The following is a 20,328-nucleotide window of genomic DNA, read 5'->3' on the forward strand; positions in this document are numbered from 1 at the left end:
CTGGCTCTCACATTTTTACTCATTAATACCTTAGATTTTTTTTCTTTGCAGTGTGTGTATTAAATATTCTCTCCTCACATTTCAGTTTTTATTTTTCAAATCCTATTTCCACCCTTGCTAAAAAGTCTTTATGTTTCACTCACCTTGCAGTGAGTCATAAAAGGATATGATCCTGAAGCAGGTCCAGGTAAATAGGGTGTAGTTGAAATGTTTAAAAGTTTCAACATACTTTTTTTTTTGACTGGGTTTGTATATGTTTAAAAGTAACTGGAAATTGTTTTACCTTGCTTTTATTTTTTTATTGAAATGGCTCAAAATTATTTTACACTATATTTGTATAGTGTTCCCATGATTCATTAATCCCACTCTCAGTTTTCCATATTTTATTAGCCATCATTGTTCCATGTATTTTGTAAACTGTAAATACAAACTTCTTTTGTTAGTCATGCCTATCATGGATAATATTAAGAAATGATAGAAGAATCTAATATATGTCACCTAATATTAGCTACAATGACCATGAGCTATTTAATTATTTCCTCTGTGCCTTAGCTTTCTCTAGTATTAAAATATTAACACTGTATATATTTTTTGGATTGATGACATATGTTTCATTAATTTTAGATATATAGCATAGCTAACATATATCTTTTAGGAAACAATACAACAATACAACACATTATGTTACAGTGTCACAAGCATTATTTTCTTTTCTTTGTTTCTTTCTTCCTCTCTCTCTCTCAATCTCTTTCTTTCTTTCTTTCTTTCTTTCTTTCTTTCTTTCTTTCTTAGAGAGAAAGAGAGCACAAACGGGGAGGAGCAGAGGGGGAGGGAGAGGGAGAGGGAGAGGGAGAGAGAGAATCTTAGAGAATCTTAAGCAGGCTCCATGCCCAGCACAGGGCCCACCTGGGGGCTCAATCTTATCTCTATGAGACCATGACCTGGGCCATAATCAAGAGTCAGAAGCTTAACCCACTGAGCCAGCCAGGTGCCCCAAGGCATTGCTTTTAAAGCTCACATTAATCCTCCTGTCAACTCTATCAGTTGACAGGAGACTAAGACACAGAAAAATTAAATAATTTTCCAAATTATAAATATATTAAGTTGTGGAACCAATATTCAAACCCAGACATGACTGGGTCAAGCCTTAAGTGTTTTAGTATAGCATAATTCTGGTTTTGCTCCATCACTTAAGGTTTGACAGAGATGAAAGAATTCACAAAATGGTGATTAGAACATTAAAAGGGTCTTTATAGTATGACTACTATAATCCTGGTCATAATTATTCTAATATTCTTACTTAACCAACAGTTTTGTCATACCTACTCTGTGTCAGGCATTATGCCAGGCATTTTTCACTAGTATTATTATTACTATTGGTATCACTAGCTTCATTTTGTAGAGAAAAATATGAAAGTCCTGATCATTTAAACTTGCTCTAATACAAAACACAGATGGCAGATATAGAAAAGGGATTTTTATTAAAAGAATGCATGTTTAAAAGTTCAGGACTGGATTCATCTAATAACTTTATCAATGACTTTGAATGAAGCTAGCTAGTTTTAATTATTTTATAAATATGACAACACAATTTATATATCCTCAAAGCAGAAAAGTAGCATGATTAAAACAAAGGAACTATAGGAAGACTATAAAAAAAATAGACAATTTTTTCTAGAAAAATTAAGCCATAGAGATTATAATAAAAGAAACTGGTCAGAATGACTGTTTTTTAAAATATATATATTTAAAAATTTTTTAAAAGAATACATATTTTTAAAAATATATGATATCTCCAATTACTACCTGTGCTGCAGCAAAGAACCTAAAATTATCCAAAGAAAGGAGAAAACACAGGATAAAATAAAGCAATCATTTATACCTCAAACTGTAAATATGATGAATTATATAAATAACTTCTAATATTAAATACACTTTCCTTTCTTGGGGTTACCAAAGTTGTTCATAATGTTTTACATTTGTTTTATAAATTGCATAGAGAATTTCCTCTAAAACATATTCAGTAGAACAAAAGACCAAGAAAATCAAGGCAGTAAAGGGAGAATAAAATATGGAAGTATTTTCTAGTAAAATTAAAAGTTATTACAATACCCTATTAAGACAGTACAATTTTGCATACAGATAGTAAATCAACTAATGAAACTAAAACTTAAAAAAAAGAGGGACATATAAATGTACAAAAATGGCATCTGAGTTCTGTTGGAAGTATATGGCTTGTTTAACTGATATTACTAGGAAAAGTATTTACTTATATGGGCACTTTTATTTTATTTTACACTGTAAAATACATTTCTAGTGGATCACAGAAGAGTGAAAAATATTTTTATAAATTTAGAAAAGATTTAATGAGAATATGTTATTTTAGAGTAGATAACTTTCTTTAAAGATATTAAGAAAATTTATTTAAGAAAATGTTGATAAATTGAATTATATTAAAAATAAGATGAAATATTTATCAAAAGACACTATGAATAAAATATAAGTCACGATAAGGATTTTTGCAGAAGCATTTGTTATCTTATATTTCTTCATCTAGTTGGTACATTAGTGTTTGCTTTGTTCTTACATATCTTATACTACAAACAAAATATATAAGGCATACCAAAATTGATTTTCATATATTAGAAATCTCTGATGTTAACTAATGTGTTCCATCAATATAAATATTGTTATTTCTCTATTTTTTCAGTGAGATATATTTTCATGATTCCACTCTGGAAAATTTCCCAAAGAATCACAGGTTCTTACTATTCTGTATTAAAATGATGGCTTTTCTGTTTGGCCTACTTAGCAATGATCACATGTATCTTTATGTCACATTTATCTTTTATGTCTAAAAGAGCATAACTTTAAATTAATCCCAATAATAATTTATATTTAGGATGTCTAGTTCAAAATCTATTTCTAATATATCCTTTTGGATCAATAAAGTAAAACATCAAACATTTAAAATTAAATACAACTAACAAATACATGTCAGGAAAGAAAATTGTCATAACTTGTCAAATATAAGCAATTTATTATCTCTTTCATTATCCATTGCTCTTTGTTATTTTTTAAATTATATAAAATTTCTTCCAGTCTTTATGTTTATTCATATTATTCTGAAGTATTTAGTCTTCTGTATTTTAAGGCTCTAAATCATGACATATTATCAAATTAGCATATAAAAGTTTACATTGGCAAGATATACATTTTTTTGGAAATTACTCTTTGTTAAAATATATCATTATTTTAGAAAAATTGGTTCCACATTTGAAGTCAAATATTTTCTCTATTTATTGTGTTATGAAGATTCTTTGATCTTCAATGTTCTCATTTGTTAAATGGGATTATGTATCCCCCTATCGAATTTTTCAAAATGATCTAGTGTAATATGCCATGGAAAAGGACAAACTGATGGTCTGTGTACCAACAATTTCAGGAGACAATAACATGAACATGCTTCAGCCTTCTTATGGGTAAAATCTGTATATAGCAGGGCTTGTCTCATGCTTCAATAATAGTTTATTATTTTACTTAAATAACTGTTTTAAAGGAAAATGGCATGATTAGTTAGAAAATTTTAGTGACAAGTGTTTGTCAAACAAGCTTAAATTTTTCTGGATTGCTGGGTTGGTCAAGCTCAAATTGATAAATTTGAGCTCAAATTCACTAAACCCTTTGAAAATGGAAGACATTGCTTGAGAGTATAGCATAGATACTGTTTTGAATCTAACATAGAGCATGTGATTCTGTCTTCTTAGGTCAAGATCTTACGTATTTTGTGCATGTGTATTCAGCAAGAACTACAGCTGAGTAAAATTAAGAAAGAAATCCTAAGGTTATCCAGTAGAATGTCATTGACTTAGAGTAATTGTTCTTCATTGTAAGTGTCAATATTTAGTGTGCTTTGGGGGACTATCAAGGCTCTGTGCTTAGAGCCACAGGATCAAGAAATTCATACTGCTCTAAACAGTTTGATCATTAGAGTTGTAAAAGGAAATGATAAAACAGACCATATTACCTAGGAGGTAAAAATCTCATTTAAGACATTTTGTCACAAGGTTAAAAAAAAATCAACGTAAGTAGTAATATCTATCAGCATAAGAGTAATTATATGTTAAATATATATTTTGCACATTTAGATAATTTTTATTCTTGCATGATTGGAAAAATGATTGTATGCTCTCAATAAGGGAAATGAAATAAGTCCTTAATAAATGGGATATAATTCTAGATTAAGTATACTTTTTAAAGGCAGTTTCACCACATTGATTCTAATGTGATTACAAAGGATTATCAAATGGCTCCCCATGATGCTGGTGAGAGTATAACATGAGTATTTTCATTCACTTCTGACAGAAGCATGAAAGACTGTAAAAAACTTTGTAAATATTCATTATCTAATTTGGATTTATTTCAAAATCAATTAGAAATTCATAAATATAATTTATTCCTAAAGATCTTAATATAATATTAATAAGGAAAAAATAACTTAAATGTCTACATGTGAGGGAAAGGTTACACCAATTTTTTGCACAGATGTTAGAATATTATGTATCAATCAAAATGTCTTCATATTATGAAGAAGAAGGTAGGAATAATATTATTGGGTTTACTGCATAAGCTTAAGTATGAAATGCATGTACATAATATCTGGAAACAAATTTAAAATCATTTCCAAAAAAGCTGCCATTGTATATAGAACATGTGACCTATTCTTCTTACACTTATTCTCTAAGTTTACTACAATAAACTAAGGTCTGCAATCAGAAAAAAAAAAAAGAAAGAAAAAAAATAACTTCAACAAAAATGTCCTATACCTTTCTTCCTTGCCCATATTATGTTATAGAGCCTATGTGCAAAGTCAGAAATAATCCTTTATTCCTATCCTTCCTTGAAACCCCATATCTAACCCAATAGTAAATTACAGTGTCTATCTTAACACTATACTTATAATAAAACTACTCACTCCACCTTCATTGCCATTTTGTAGTCTAATCTACCTTTCTCTCAAGGCAGTATGCTCCTTTGCTCCCTGCTTTGAGTTTATTCACACCTAATCTTTTCTCTACACAGAAGTTAGAACTATATAATAATATTGATAGAATAATGACACTTCCTTGATTAAAACTCTATAATTCCTTCTTTAAAAATCAAAACTTTTTATTGTGGTCTGGAAGATCCTACAGAATGTGAATCAAGCCTACTTTTCTTATCACTGTATCATTATAATCTTCCTGTCACGTACTACTGTTTGGTCCTGCCAGCCTTCTTTATATCCCTACTATGTTATCCCCTTTCCCACTGCAATACCACATATCCTCTCTACCAAGAAATTCTATCTCCTGACTCGCTTTGGGGGGCAGCCAGGAGAATTCATCTGTCAGATAGCCAATCACAGAGAATCAAATTTATATTGGCCCTGAAATTTATCTCTGAGTTTCCACCAAAGCTCATGCTTCCCACAAACTGCTTCTGGTCAAGAGATGGACATGGCAAGGATATCAAGGCAGGCTCCTCCCTAGGAGGCATGGTAATCCTGTGATGGCTGACTTTGGTTCTAGGACTCCACTTGGCCTTGCCAAAGTTTTCTTAGGCTGCAAGGAGAGTAGAACAATTTCACTTTCAATCTTCCCTTCCTCTCCCTTTGACTCAGGATCATACTTGTAACGCACTCCTACAGCTCTTTCAGACTTGTCCAGACATGTCCCAATTTCTCATAGATTTTCCCTAAGAACATCTCTTTTTAATTTAATTTTGATTTTAATTTTTAATTTTAATTTTTTTTAGAGACAGAGAGAGAGCAAGCATGAGTGGGGAAGAAGGGCAGAGGGAGAGAGAGAGAGAGGGAGAGAGAGGAAGAATCTTAAGCAGGCTCCACCCTCAGCATGGAGCCCAATGCAAGGCTGGATTCCACGACCCTGGGATCATGGCCTGAGCTGAAACCAAGGGTTGGACACAACACACTGAGCAACCCAGGTGCCCCTCCCTAAGAAAATCCTTAAAAATTTAAGATCATTAGGGCATCGCTTCTCAGAGAATCTGGACACAGTGATTCTCTCCTTCATGTCTTAATTTCTTTTCAGACAAAAGCTACCTAATATATAACAACACTGGTTACTCTGTGTCTATTTTGTTTTGTTGGTTCTATTATTGTTATTATTTTAAACAGCACTTTTCAAAATACAAAATTGTCATGTTTAATGTTTATTTTTCTATTGTATTTCCCACCACTACAATTTCAGCTTTGTAAGACCAGGAATATTTTTATCTCATTCACCAATATATCCTTTTAGTATCTGAGACACATTCAAGCACTCTCAATAAGTATTTGTTAAATTAATTTATTCCTAGCCTGTAACTAATCTCTAACCCAGTCTATAAAATGGACTAAGTGAAAAAAAAAAAAAAAAAGAAAGGAAAAGAAAACAAAAGAAAAGAAAAGGAAAGAAAGGGAAAGGAAAGGAAAGGAAAGGAAAGGAAAGGAAAGGAAAGGAAAGGAAAGGAAAGGAAAGGAAAAAGAAAAAGAAAAGAAAAGAAAAGAAAAGAAAAGAAAAGAAAAGAAAAGAAAAGAAAAGAAAAGAAAAGAAAAGGACTAAATGTAATCAAAGATTATGTAGCAGTTGACTAGATCAACAAAATATCCCTATCAATTCTGCCATATTCTCAACTTGCTTTTATCAACACAGAATGGATCTCATGACACTGATCCGTAGAAATGTGTGTGAATGCTTTGGCAGTTTCTAAGCCACCTCTACAAGCTAGTTATGTCTTTGAAACTAAAAGGGAAAATTAAAAATGGGGCTTCTCTCAGCCTTCAATTTTCTAGCCTACCTGGAACATTTCACACTAATTACCACCACCACTTTCTTCTCTAACAAGTGCCTCTCTTATCCTCATTGACTTCACACTCTTCACGTATTCAGATTTACAAACCTACTCCATTACTGGCTCTATTTCATCTTCCTAATTGGTGCATGTATTGTAGTAAAACTTAGGTTTAGGTATTACTGATGAGGGATAGAAGTAGAAAAATGTTCACCTTTAACTCAGAAGGCTGACCTACAGTTTTCGATAAGGATCAAATACCCGCTGGTTGTGACATTCTTAAAGGGTCTCATGATTGCCTGTAAATTTCAGTGATATATAGTATCGAACCAAATGATAAACACCAGAGAAATCTTGGTGAAAATAGTTTTACGAGTAGAAATTCAAAGACATTTATGACCTAGTACTCCCTGAAAGTAGTCCTCTCCTCCTTGAGCACTAAGCATATATAACCACCAGACTCATACAATAAAAAGTGCAGCTCTTTCTGTCCACGGGTCCTGTCTCCGTGCTACCTAAATAAACTTACTAATTGCACCGTAAAATGTGTCAAGAATTCTTTTGAAACAGGTAAACCACATGTTATATTCAGAATGATTATGATGTATAGTTACCATCTAGCTCTATTGGTACCTATTATTGAAGGTTAGTAAAACCATCGCTTTCTCCACTCTTTTCTCTCCCCCTTTGGCCACCCTCTGGTGCCAATGTGAAAGGACTGACTATATAAAATACCCGAATAGGAAAGAGAAAGATAAATGTGAATTATTTCAATGAAGCATAATGTTTTTAGAAATATAAAGCTGCCCTGCTAATTTAGGAGGCTGTTAAATGTACACAAATAAACATCCTTTATCATTTGATTTAAACTTAACATACTTAAACACCATGCATACTTAACATACTTAAGCATACTTAAACACCAAGTTATTTTGGAATACAAAGGGATTTATCTATGCTAGTGGCCTTTTCTGTTAAAAGCACTCACATAGAACAAATTCTGGTCTATGTAGCTCTGAGACCAATGCTTTCAAACAGATCGCGATTTGTATACCACCCACAAACAGCACTGAGCATTATTAATAAATACAATTCTGTTTCCTTCTCTTTTTATTAACAAAGCAATGATATTTATTGGGGTCAAGATAAATGTACAAAGAATTTATACTAACTTTAGTTTCCATGTATGAGATCATTTAATACTTTTAAATTAATTAATAATTTATTTTCAACATTTTTTCCTTAGAACCTTATTTGAAGAATCCAGAATACTTTGAAATGTAAGTAAAAATGCACCCAGATTCAGAAAGGATGCATTTTTTTCTAACCTGAATTATGTTGAAAGTCTGTTCTCTTTCCAGTAAAAGGCTCAATATCAGAATGTTCTATGTGTAATGCCATGCAGATTGACTGTAAAAAAGAAGTTAATGTGATTCTTTTGGGGCATTATATATGGGGACATCATTGAGGGGTAATAAAACTTTATTTCCTTGTGTTTTTAAAATAGACCAAAGCATATTTTTTATTCATTTAAATGTAATGATACAATCTTGCAAAATGAAAATGTTATAAACACAAACTAGTTCAATTATTTTTATTGATGTCCAGTGCCATAACTTTAAAAATGTTAAACACATAATTTTCACACATATACAGAGTGAAAACAAATAAAAAACTTTAACTTATTAATAAGAGAATAGGAAGATGAAATAGCTGATCAAAAAGAGTATAAAAACTCTTCTGATTTAGATATAGATATGGCTAAAGATATAGATATATATGGATCCTGCAATGAAATTGCCCAGTTAAATCTAAAACAGAGTAATGTACTATAGGATAATAAGACATAAACTTTGGGGTTATTTTGTCTAATACTAGTGAAAAAATTCTTTTGGGTCTTTTTAATTTGCATAATGCAACATCTAACTTTATAAAGGCTAAAGGGTAGTAAATTCTATGTAGGTACATTTTTCTGAATGGATAATTCTGATATGGCTTTATTAGGAAATGTTCTAGTATGACATTGTAGGGTTATTTATTTATTTATTGCCTTACTTACAGATTGTATATACTTTTTCTTAAAACTAATTATTGATTATTTAATAAAGATTAATGTATTAATTTGTTAATAAGCAGCTACTTCTATTGATCAGTCTATTAAACACAGATAATAGTTTTACTTTTGGTGGACATAGTTGAACAGATCTAAATCCTAGTATTAACATAACTTTTAACTCAGTATTACAGTGATCATTAATAAAACAAAACTCTTAATCTTAAAGACTTCAAATTCCTCTGCAGAGATTAATTTCTACCTAGGATATATTTTCATGTCCTATGAAACATGGCCTCCATCATTTGAGCCATAAATTTATTAAATCACATTTAGTGAGTGATAATATATAGGCATGTATTAAATATACAGGGTTTTAAATAACACAGACAGGTATTAAAGTGAAATAAGTTTGTTTAATAAATGATCCATATACCAAATGCTTAAAATCTACAAGAAAAATTTTAAGGATATAAATAATCAAAATTAAAAGTAATATATCAGACTGCTGATAAAAATAAAACTAGGATCATGTGTTTAAGGAATAAAATATTTCTTGCTGGGTTGATAGGAAAAGTCCTTAGCAAAAGTTAGGAGATAAACAGAGGCTTGAGAAAATAGTAGGCTATTGATGCTGTAGAAAAGAAAAATTTCATTGTGCTTCTGGTTACCAACATTGAATATTGATGGCTTTCAGTTCTGTTATTAGTTAACTAATGTTCAGAGATCAGAAGAGAGCAATAGGGAAAAACAAAATGACAATAAAACATTACATCATTGGTTGACACCAGAATAAATTGAGATAAAATTCAAGAAATTGATGATTCTTTATACTGATGCCCAACTCATATTAAACACTCAAGAATTTAGTTATCACTTGGGAAGGAAACAAAAAGGAGAAGAAAATTCTTTAATTGAATTATTTTTTCCTTAAAAACAACACTAAGAAAAAGGGCTGGGATGAGTAAGTTGACCATTCATTGGCAAAATTCAATTTTAGAACCATTAGTAGAAAAGTGGGTTTAACAGCTAAGTGAAATTATTAGGAGATAAATATTGAGATATAATTAAAGATAGCAAGAAATCAAGTATTTTTACTCTCTTGAGTTTATGTCTGTAAAAGTACCTCTCAATCCCATCCCCAGCCTAAATTTCTTATGGCTTTAAAGACAGTTTCCTAATTCTGCATTTTTTCCTTTCCTTCCTTCCTTCCTTCCTTCCTTCCTTCCTTCCTTCCTTCCTTCTTTCCTTCTTTCTTTCTTTCTTTCTTTCTTTCTTTCTTTCTTTCTTTCTTTCTCTCTCTCTCTCTCTCTCTCTCTCTCTCTCTCTCTCTCTCTTTCTTTCTTTCTTTTTCTTCTTTCTTCCTTTCACACCCACATAAAACTGTGTTAAACTCTTTAATTGAAAAATACAGCAACAAAATGAATAGTGGTATTTTCTTATTCTGCTTTTTTAAAATATTTAGGCTTACCCTCATTCATGAAATGTTCAGTGTGTATTCTCATGTGAGATTCATGGATGTGTAAGGAAACAGGACAGTCTGTTATGAGTATTTTAAGCAACACAGAGTGCAGGCAAATATACTCGTCAAAATAATGAACTGTACAAGCAAATTCACCTAAAAGGCCCAAGGACTTTTTAGGAGGAGAAAAGTACTAGGAAGGTCTGAATAAGCTGAGGCAGGTTTTCTCTGCCCTGCTCTCACCACTGTATCCATTATCCTATATTTCAGCAGAAGTGACAATTTTCTTTCTTTCTTTTTCTTTTCTTTATTTCTTTTTATTTTATTGGCAAGTTAACTCATGTACAGTGTATACAGTGTGCTCTTGGCTTCAGGAGTAGATTCCATGCTTCATCACTTACATACAACACCCAGTGCTCATCCTAACAAGGGCCCTCCTCAATGCCCATCACTCATTTTCCCTGCCCCCCGCCCCCCCGTCAACCTCAGTTTGTTCTCTGTATTTAAGAGTGTCTTATAGTTTGCCTCTATCTCTTTTTGTAACATTTTTTTTTCTTTCCCTCTCCCACGGTCTTCTGATAAGTTTCTCAGGATCCACATATGAGTGAAAAAATATGGTATCTGTCTTTCTCTGCCTGGCATTTCACTTAGCATAATACTCTCCAGTTCCATTCACATAGCTACAAATGGCCAGATTTCATTCACTCTCATTGCCAAGTAGTATTCCATGGTGAATATGTATATATACATACATATATATATATATATATATATATATATATATATACACACACACACACACACACACACACACACACACACACCACATCTTCTTTACCCATTCATCAGTTGATGGACATTTGGGCTCTTTCCATAATTTGGCTGATAGCATAATTTGTTGATAGTGTTGCTATGAACATTGGGATACGTGTGCACCTAAAATCAGCACTCCTGTAAGAAGTGATGATTTTCAGGGTGCCTAAGTCAGTTAAGTGTCCAAACTTCAGCTCAGGTCATGATCTTGCATTTTGTGGGTTCAAGCCCTGCATCGGACTTTGTGCTGACAGCTCAGAGCCTGGAGCCAGCTTAAGATCCTGTGTCTCCCTCTCAATCTGCCCCTTCCTGACTCATGCTCTATATCTTTATCTGCCTCTTAAAAATGAATAACCATTAAATATTTTTAAGAAGTGATAGTTTTCAATACCTACTACCCTGTGGTTAAAAACTAATACATTTGGAAAAAAATGTTTATGTTCATTTATTTTTGAGAGAGAGACAGAGTGTGCACCAGAGAGGGGCAGAGAGAGAGAGAGACACAGAATCTGAATGAGGCTCCAGGTTCTGAGCTGTCAGCACAAAGCCCCACGCGGGGCTGGAACTCAAGGACCACAAGATCATGACCTGAGCTGAAGTCAGACGCCTCAACCAACTGAGCCAACCAGGCGCCCCAAAACTGATCCATTTGAAATAGAGTCAAATTTAGTTTTTTTTAAGGTTTATTTAGTTTTGAGAGAGAGAGAGAGGCAGAGACAGAGTGTGAGCCAGGGAGGGGCAGAGAGAGAGGGAGACACAGACTCTGAACCAGGCTCCAAGCAGGTTCCAGGCTCTGAGCTGTCAGCACAGAGCCCAATGTGGAGGTCAAATGCACAAACTGTGAGATCATGACATGAGCCAAAGTCGGACACTCAACAGACTGAACCACCCAGGTGCCCCAAACATTTATTTTATTTTTTATTTTTTATTTACTTATTTCTGAGAGAACTGGAGAGAGGGTACGAGCTGGAGGGAGGGGCAGAGGGAGGGAGAGGGAGGGAGAGAGAGAGAGAGAGAGAGAGAGAGAGAGAGAGAGAGAGATTCTTAAGCAAGCCCCATGCTCAACACGGAGCCCAATCTCATGACTGAGATCATGACCTGAGCCAAAATCAAGAGTTGGACGCTTAACTGACTAAGTCACACAGATGCCCCTATTTTATGTTTTTAAAGTAAACTTAATATTAACTTTTTAAGAGCTCTATGCCTTTGAATCCCTTTCTTTCTTTCTCTCTCTCTCTCTGCCTCCATCTGTGTCTCTCTTATCTTCCTTCCTTCCCTCCTTTCCTTCTTTACCCTACCATCTCTTCCTTCCATTAAGGATTTCCTTTGAATATTAAAGGTGAAGGCCCTTGAACTATATATACCTTAAACCATACACTGAACAAAATGTGTACTGACACTTCTCATTAAAAAGGATGGTTGGAAAAGGAGAAGCAAAAGACCATGAGTAGGAAGCATCTGAGAAACACCTCTTGCTCTAGTCCCAGGTATCAGGGAAAGAAACACCAAGTGGAGTGAACCAGATCTGAAAAAACCTTTGCTTTCTTTTCTTGTTTAAGCCAGGGAAAACAACTATTTTTGTGAAGATAAGCCATTATTAATGACATTGAAATTTTAAAAAATCAGTAACTCTATAGGAGACATTGTACCAATTCATATTTAAAAAGAGTTATCGAGTTATCCCTCCTTTGAATTTTCTATACACAAAAGTTTCTCACACTGCCCGTAAGGAGCAAAGAAGAAGAAATAGTGGACATATGGGATTGGTGAGGCTTCTAGGTCAAATTAAGAAGTTGGCAGCTATATCTCTTTGAGGATCATGATCCCCAGAACAGAAGGATCAAAGCACCTTCAGCAAGAATGAAATCAAGAAAACGACCAAGAAACAAACAACAAAGGAAAATAATCAGTGAATCTCATTAGTAGCAAATTTGACATGGGAACAATAACATCTGAGAAGAAACAGAAGTCCTCCTTATATACATGAGGTGTGATAATTTTGAATAGTCAGGGAAGCCAACACTGAGATATACTTAGGAGCACAAATATTTATTGGGGGATAACACTAGTAAAAGAGAAAGAGATGAAACAAGATTGAGAAGGGCAGCCTTTAATGGAGATGATTTAACAAACTCTCCATCAATCCAACAGGTATCTTCAGAGCAAATATAGACAATTAGATCAATGTTGGATAGAAATGACTAGATCTTTGGATGGCCACCTAGCTGTTATTGGCTTTTTATTATTGGATATTATATCCCTAGATACCACTGTCTTTCTTACTAGGGTCCACCGTGTAAACAGTGTGACTTTGGCTCAAAATCTGAGCGAAAGATGAGGCTCTTGGCTAACTACCTTCTCTGCAGGTAGGCAGTAAGTCCTTTCCTGGGGAGGGATCTGAGTGTTGCATTTTCATGTCTGTCATAACAACATAGCTTTTTTCAAGACCGTCTGACTTTCATGTCTCCCCATCAGTTACTCAAGGGTAAGTCTTATTTAGAGGGAAAAGAATAGTAAGGGTGATGATCTTGAACTCCTTATGCCAAGAAAAACTAAGAAAAAATTGGGATTACTGATTTCACTTGGAATTGTCAAGATTGGTTTTCCTTTTTAATAAAAATGAGATTCAAGACCTAGGTAGTATGTAATTATAAAGAAATAAGCAGTTAATCTTTGTACACCAATTTTTTCCTATTACAGTAATACCCACTCTGTATTTTTAAATATACAGAAGACATATATCCAAGAATATTGTGTCATAGATGTTTTAGTTCTTGATTTCTAGATGGATTTAAGTATAGAACTATTAGATTATTTGCTTCAAAGGTGCATGAGCCAACCACTACATGACTTCAGCATTTCTTTTTCAGAGAATTATAAAGCTATATTCTAGAATTAATTGAAATAAACAGTAATGAATTATTCTTTCAGTGAATCCTACTAAGTGAGCTGAAAAAAAAATTAGTGACAACTTCTAAACGTGAATAGAATATATCCACTTATAAGTCCCTGATGAAACCAAATAGCCATGCCATGAAAAAATATATAATGCAATTAACACTTTATAGGAAAAAATTTTCAGATAAAAATGCAGGTAAGTCAAACCAGATGAAATAGATTTAATAAAGAAAAACAAAATCAAGTGTAATAGGATTTTCATCATCATTCACTTTCTCAAAGTTTCTCCAGAAACTCCAGATTTAAGAGAGATACAATAGGTAAATACCCCCATATCATAAGTAAGATGCTAGGCTACCTATACAGATGTTCTACGAGACTGTCCAAGAAGTTGTATGGCATTTTTGGAGTCCTACCTCCTGGTTTTAAGAACAAGGAAGAATCAAGCAAAAAGATTCTTTTGCAAGGATTTGTCAGTACATTGTGTCTGTTCCCCTTATCTCCCTGGAAGAGGCAGGAGGAGACTGTTTCCTCTAACCATAAGCCAGGGATAGATCCTTCAAGGGGGTCAAGTACTCAGAGAGTTTTACTTTAGGGGTCATAAAGATGCCATGAGAGGCTACAGCTAAAATGGACTAAGATGCAAAGGAGAGAATGAGGAGAGGTAATGCATTAGGAAAACATTAGGGACAAAGGTATTAAAGGGGTGACATCATCTGGAGCCATCTTGAGAGGGAACCATCTGAGAATTTAAAAAATGGGAAAAATCACTGATTTCCAAGGAATAGTAGATTCTCAGGGAATAACAGAGCCACCTGGAGAAGACATATTTTGATCTGGGGAATTGTATGTATATGGAAGATACTAACAAGAATATTTACAGGAAAAAATCAAAGGTCCCTAAGAGAGAATTAGCTTTATATATTAACACCAGATCATAAACATCACTAGCAAAAAGACTGTTCCATTTTTGTTTTCTTTAATGTTACCTCCCCCATAAGTATGACAGTGAAGAGGTCAGAACAGGAGCTAGGTAATGGGCTAGGAGTTAAGTAAGGGAAATGGAAGAAGTCATTCCCATCCTTCACTGCAGCTTCTAAGACTTGAAGATACCCAACCTGGAGAACGGATCTATCTTTTAGTAAAGTGAAGTTTGGAGTCCTGATGGTTATACTGGACACAAATTTAAGGCAAAAAAAAATATAAGAGAACATATGTTAAGTGTATAAGAGTTATAGGAAAGTTATGGATCCTGCTCCAGCTTTGCCAAAGAAAGTTAAACCAGTAGCTCACAAAATACATTAGAGGATCTATGGAAAAAAGATCAATATTGATTTATGGTTTTGACTTATTGAATTCAAATCATGTAATAGTCTAGATAAAAAAGTTTATATCAATTAAGAAGCAGAAGCAGTTTAAATCAAAGCAGCAAGCATCAATGTTGCAGTAGTTATACTACAGTTGGTTGTGATGAAATTCATACAAATTTCATGGAAACAAGTTTTGCAAAATCTTTTAAGTACTCAATGAAGACAAAAGAGTTTTGTTTGTGGAAACATAACCTGAGCAGCAATCTAATATCTAAATAATTTTTTTAAATATGCACATCTCCAAAGGTAAGGGAAACAAAAGCACAAATGAACTACTGGTACCTCATCAAGATAAAAAGTGAAGGAAACGATCAGCAAAACTAAATATCAACAGACGGAATGGGAGAAGATATTTGCAAATGACATATCGGATAAAGGGCTAGTATCCAAAATCTATTAAGAATTTACCAAACTCAACACCCGAAAAACAAATAATCCAGTGAAGAAATGGGCAGAAGACATGAATAGACACTTTTCCAAAGAAGACATCAGATGGCTAACAGACACATGAAAAGATACCCAGCATCGCTCATCATCAGGGAAATACAAATCAAAACCACACTGAGATATAACCTCACATCTGTCAGAGTGGCTAAAATTAACAACTCAGGAAACAACAGATGTTGGTGAGGATGTGGAGAAAGGGGAACCCTCTTGCACTGTTGGTGGGAATGCAAACTGGTGCAGCCACTCTGGAAAACAGTGTAGAGATTCCTCAAAAAATTAAAGGTAGAATTACCATACAACCCAGCAACAGCACTACTATGAATTTATCCAAAGGATATAGGAGTGGTAATTCATAGGGGCACATGTACTCCAATGTTTATAGCAGTGTTATCAACAATAGCCAAGTTATGGAAAGAGTCCAAATGTCCATCAACTGATGAATGGATAAAGACGATGTGGTTATATATATATAATGGAATACTACTTTACCATGAGAAATAATGAAATCTTGCCATTAGCCATAATGTGGATGGAACTGGAGGTTATTATGCTAAGTGAAATAAGTGAGTCAGAGAAAGATAGATATCATATGTTTTCATTCATATGTGGATCTTGACAAACTTAACAGAATACCATAGGGGGAAGGCAAGGGGAAAAATGGTTTCAAACAGAGAGGGAAGTAAACCATAAGAGACTCTTAAATACAGACAACAAACTGACAGTTGACAGGGGTGGGGAAAAACGGGTGATGGGCATTGAGGAGGGCCCTTGTTGGGATGAGCACTGGGTGTTGTATGTAAGTGATGAGTCACAGGAATCCACTCTTGAAGCCAAGATTACACTGCATGTTAGCTAACTTGACTATATATATATAGTCAATGACATAATTAATTCATTAAAGGACTGAAAAAAAAAGCATAATAGGACATCTTGAGAATTTTCAGGTAGACTACTCAGCAATGAATCATAGAATCTTCTCCCAAAGCCAAGAGCACACTGTATATACCCTGTATGTTAGCTTACTTGACAATATACTTTAAAAATAAATAAATATAAAAATGTGCCAAATAATGATCATCATGACATCATCATTCATAAAAAAAAATGAGCAGCTGGTTTGCAATCTATGTCCCAGCAGATTACTGTCAGGAAATATAGAAAGCAGGTGATCCAGGTGTGCTCTCTTGGCATTGTCTTAATGCAAAGGAAATCATAAGTTTGTTAAGTAAATTCCAAAATCTCACTGAGATAGAATTGAATGCATGGAAAATGTACAGTGTTCTTTGCTAGAAAAAATAATGTGCAGATACAAATTTAAATTTTTGTTTTGGACATAGTTCTTCAATATTTTCTTTTTAATTTTTAAATAATCTTTTTATCACTGTATTTACTACTTATATAATTTCTTCACTATTGTAACATTCCATTAACTAGTTTCCCCTTTCATTCTTTGCATAGTTTCAGGAATGACGTTTCTAAAATTTAAATATTGTCATATTTATCCCTGTGTAAAACCCTTTAATGACTCTCTGATTTCTCGTGGGTAAAAGTTCTGACTCTTGACAAAAGAATTCAGCCTCTCCAGGACCTAATGCTTGACTGCACTTCCCAGCCTATGGGTTGTTCTCATGCACCATGCTGCCCAATGCCTATCAACCAAATTCATTCTGCTCTCTGTCTATAATGAATACTCTGTTTTTTGTTTTTTTGTTTGTTTGTTTGTTTGTTTTACTCCATCATCTGCTCAGACAACCTCTCCAGCTCTTTTAGTAATCAGTTCAAAGGTTATTCCTGGTATGAAACTTTACCAGATTCCTTATTTACTTTTATCTCCTACATAAAATAGAACACTTAATGTCTTTGCCTCCCCTGAACTTAATACATGCTTCTTTCGAAGTACCTATGATGCTTTATTACAACTATGCATTTGCATGCCAGTGTTACTCTATCAGTTTTGCTTTACTGATATTTGCATCCTCAGGCAAATGATTGACACAAATCAGATTTGTGATAATCTTTGAGTAAATGAATTTGTTGTTGAAGTTTCAACTGCATGGCTACATTGATTAGGCAAATACCAAATATGTATCTAAACTCTGTGCTTAGATCGTTTGTTGCCATAATGTAATTACATTTCATAATCATTTTTAAAAGTACCATAAATGGAATGCTGTAGTGAATACTATGATATGCTGTCCAGATCCCCTCTCAGACCTCAGCTGCTGGAAAAAAGCCTTAGACTGTGAGAGTTCTTTATGAATTGTCACTGCTGAAGATAATCTCACCAAAGGTCAAGTGATCTTCCTGGGGCATCCCAGGAAGGCCTAAGTCCTTTGCCATAATTCAGGACAATACTGAGAGGAAAAACATGTTTGAGAGTTCACTTTCAGGTCAGCAGAAACCTTGTATAAGGTAACATTACACCCATTCTCCCTATGACTGATCCTGACTCTTTCCCTTTCTTTACATAGGTGTTCGTCTCAAGAAAATAACTATTATATTTCTCTCATGTTTTTCTCCTTCTCAGAATCTGTTTTCGGAAGATAGATGTGTCATCCTTTGAGCAGCAAAAGTAAGTTATTAGCACAGATATTTCAATTTCTTTTCGCTGTAAGTGTTGGAGGACATTACATCTCACTAGTGGCTAATATGCAGACTGTCACTGGTTCTCACACTCATACTTGTAACCATGCATCATACATAATATGAGACATAACCTGAGAAGAGTAAGGGTCCCAAATACAGTGGGATTTTATTGAGGTCCTCATTCACTGGTATACCATTAGCATACTAGGACCTATTTTCCCTTCTATGCTCCCTGTTGGATGAATTTTTAGATTAAATGATATAATTTTAGTTAAACTAACACTTATAAATTGGAAAGATGACTAACAAAGATACTTGCAGAGAAAACGGGTCGATGATACTAATGACACAAGTAAAAGCAAATAACAGTGAAGTCACAGAGATGTCGTGTCTCTCAAGTCTTGCAAAAGTTTTTATTTATTATTATTTTTTTTGCCACTAACCTGGTTATAACAAGGTATAGTCTAAATAAATGTGTTGAGAATTTAGGCAACTAAATAATACACTACTAAATAATTAATAGGTCAAACAGAATACCCTACTACCAGAAATCCTTAAGTCCTTATTCCTATAGTAGAAAGCCATACTGAGAAGGTGGCAGATTCACAGATTCACTCGACGTAGACACAAAAAGACCTTTCTCATGTGACTTGCTATTTTTAATTGCTACTATATTATGCCAACCTTAACAAAGTTTCATTTAAGTTCCACCTTTAACTTTCACTCAAGAGTCTGAATAGTTTACAGGCGATTATTAGCAGGTTGCCTCAGAACCTCCACCAAGATTCCATTCTCATAACTTCTCCCATTAATTTTTGTGAAGTTGTAATTAATACTCCCTTAAGCACGATTTTCATATTGCTAAGAACACTGAAGTGAATGTGCATATTGCCTAACATAAAACCTAAAATTCCCAAACCATACCACAAAGCTTCTCCGCTTCAACCACTTCCTATACAATGTAAACAAACATATCTCTGTCAACTAAGCTAACCATTTGCCCTCTGCTTTACCCCAAGTTACCATCCTACCCAATGTTTTCTTGTTTTAACCATATCAATGTATTTATTTTTATGTTATATTCACTCTTCCCTATGCCTTTATACAAATGTAGAGTCATTGTATCTTTTCTTTCAAATAAAAATGTAAATACAGAACAACAACTCAAAGTATTGAAAATATAAGGCCTTAAATTATTTTTTTGATACAATGTGGCCTATTTTGACCATCATTCTGAAAGTGACAAATTCCTAAAGCTATAACTTCTAGTGGGAAAAAATAAATGCAGCATATTCAGCTACAAGTTTAGAAAGAAACTTTATCACCATTTATTAGGCTCATATTTTTTCAAAAGTACATAGTCACTTGGAAGAGTGATGTTGAGGAATACTATACTTAATGCAATGTGCTATTTGAAGACATTATTTCACCCAATCAACAGTCATTGATATTAATTTCATTTTGATCTGAAAATTAAATATAATTTACATGTATATTTAAAAAATATCTTGCATTAGACCAAAAAATGTCCTAAATATATTACAAAGCAAAGTAATCAGAAAGCTCATCTTAATAAAAACAAGAAATAAAAGTGTACATCTTTAGATTTTCTCATTTGTTAAAAAGTTAACTTTGATATAAATGTGTATGCTTTTTTTCTGTTTTGAATATTCACTTTAAAAATAAGGGCTGTATTCTACTTGTTTATGCAAGACATTATGTTTTAATGTAACAAAATATAAGCTAAAATGTGTCTGAAAAAAGGTCTCTGAATATAGAAATTGAACATTGGATGGAGGCCTTCTAAGTCATAGTGTACCTATATTGCCTTTAAGGCAGCATAAAGAAAGTGCATTTTGATATAT

At 33.5% G+C, this 20,328-nt stretch overlaps 1 long non-coding RNA gene across 2 annotated transcripts in view; it reads left to right on the plus strand.

Annotated features, from left to right (window-relative positions):
* Window positions 1–20,328, plus strand: part of LOC113602346 (uncharacterized) — a 111,382-nt gene that overhangs the window by 27,361 nt on the left and 63,693 nt on the right. For both annotated transcript variants that reach the window (XR_008291840.1, XR_008291841.1), the window contains exon 2: window positions 8,081–8,114. This is a non-coding gene — a long non-coding RNA (uncharacterized LOC113602346). The remainder of the gene's footprint in view (window positions 1–8,080; window positions 8,115–20,328) is intronic.

The sequence above is a fragment of the Acinonyx jubatus genome, chromosome D3 (assembly GCF_027475565.1).
Source record: "Acinonyx jubatus isolate Ajub_Pintada_27869175 chromosome D3, VMU_Ajub_asm_v1.0, whole genome shotgun sequence".
Taxonomy (NCBI): Eukaryota; Metazoa; Chordata; class Mammalia; order Carnivora; family Felidae; genus Acinonyx; species Acinonyx jubatus.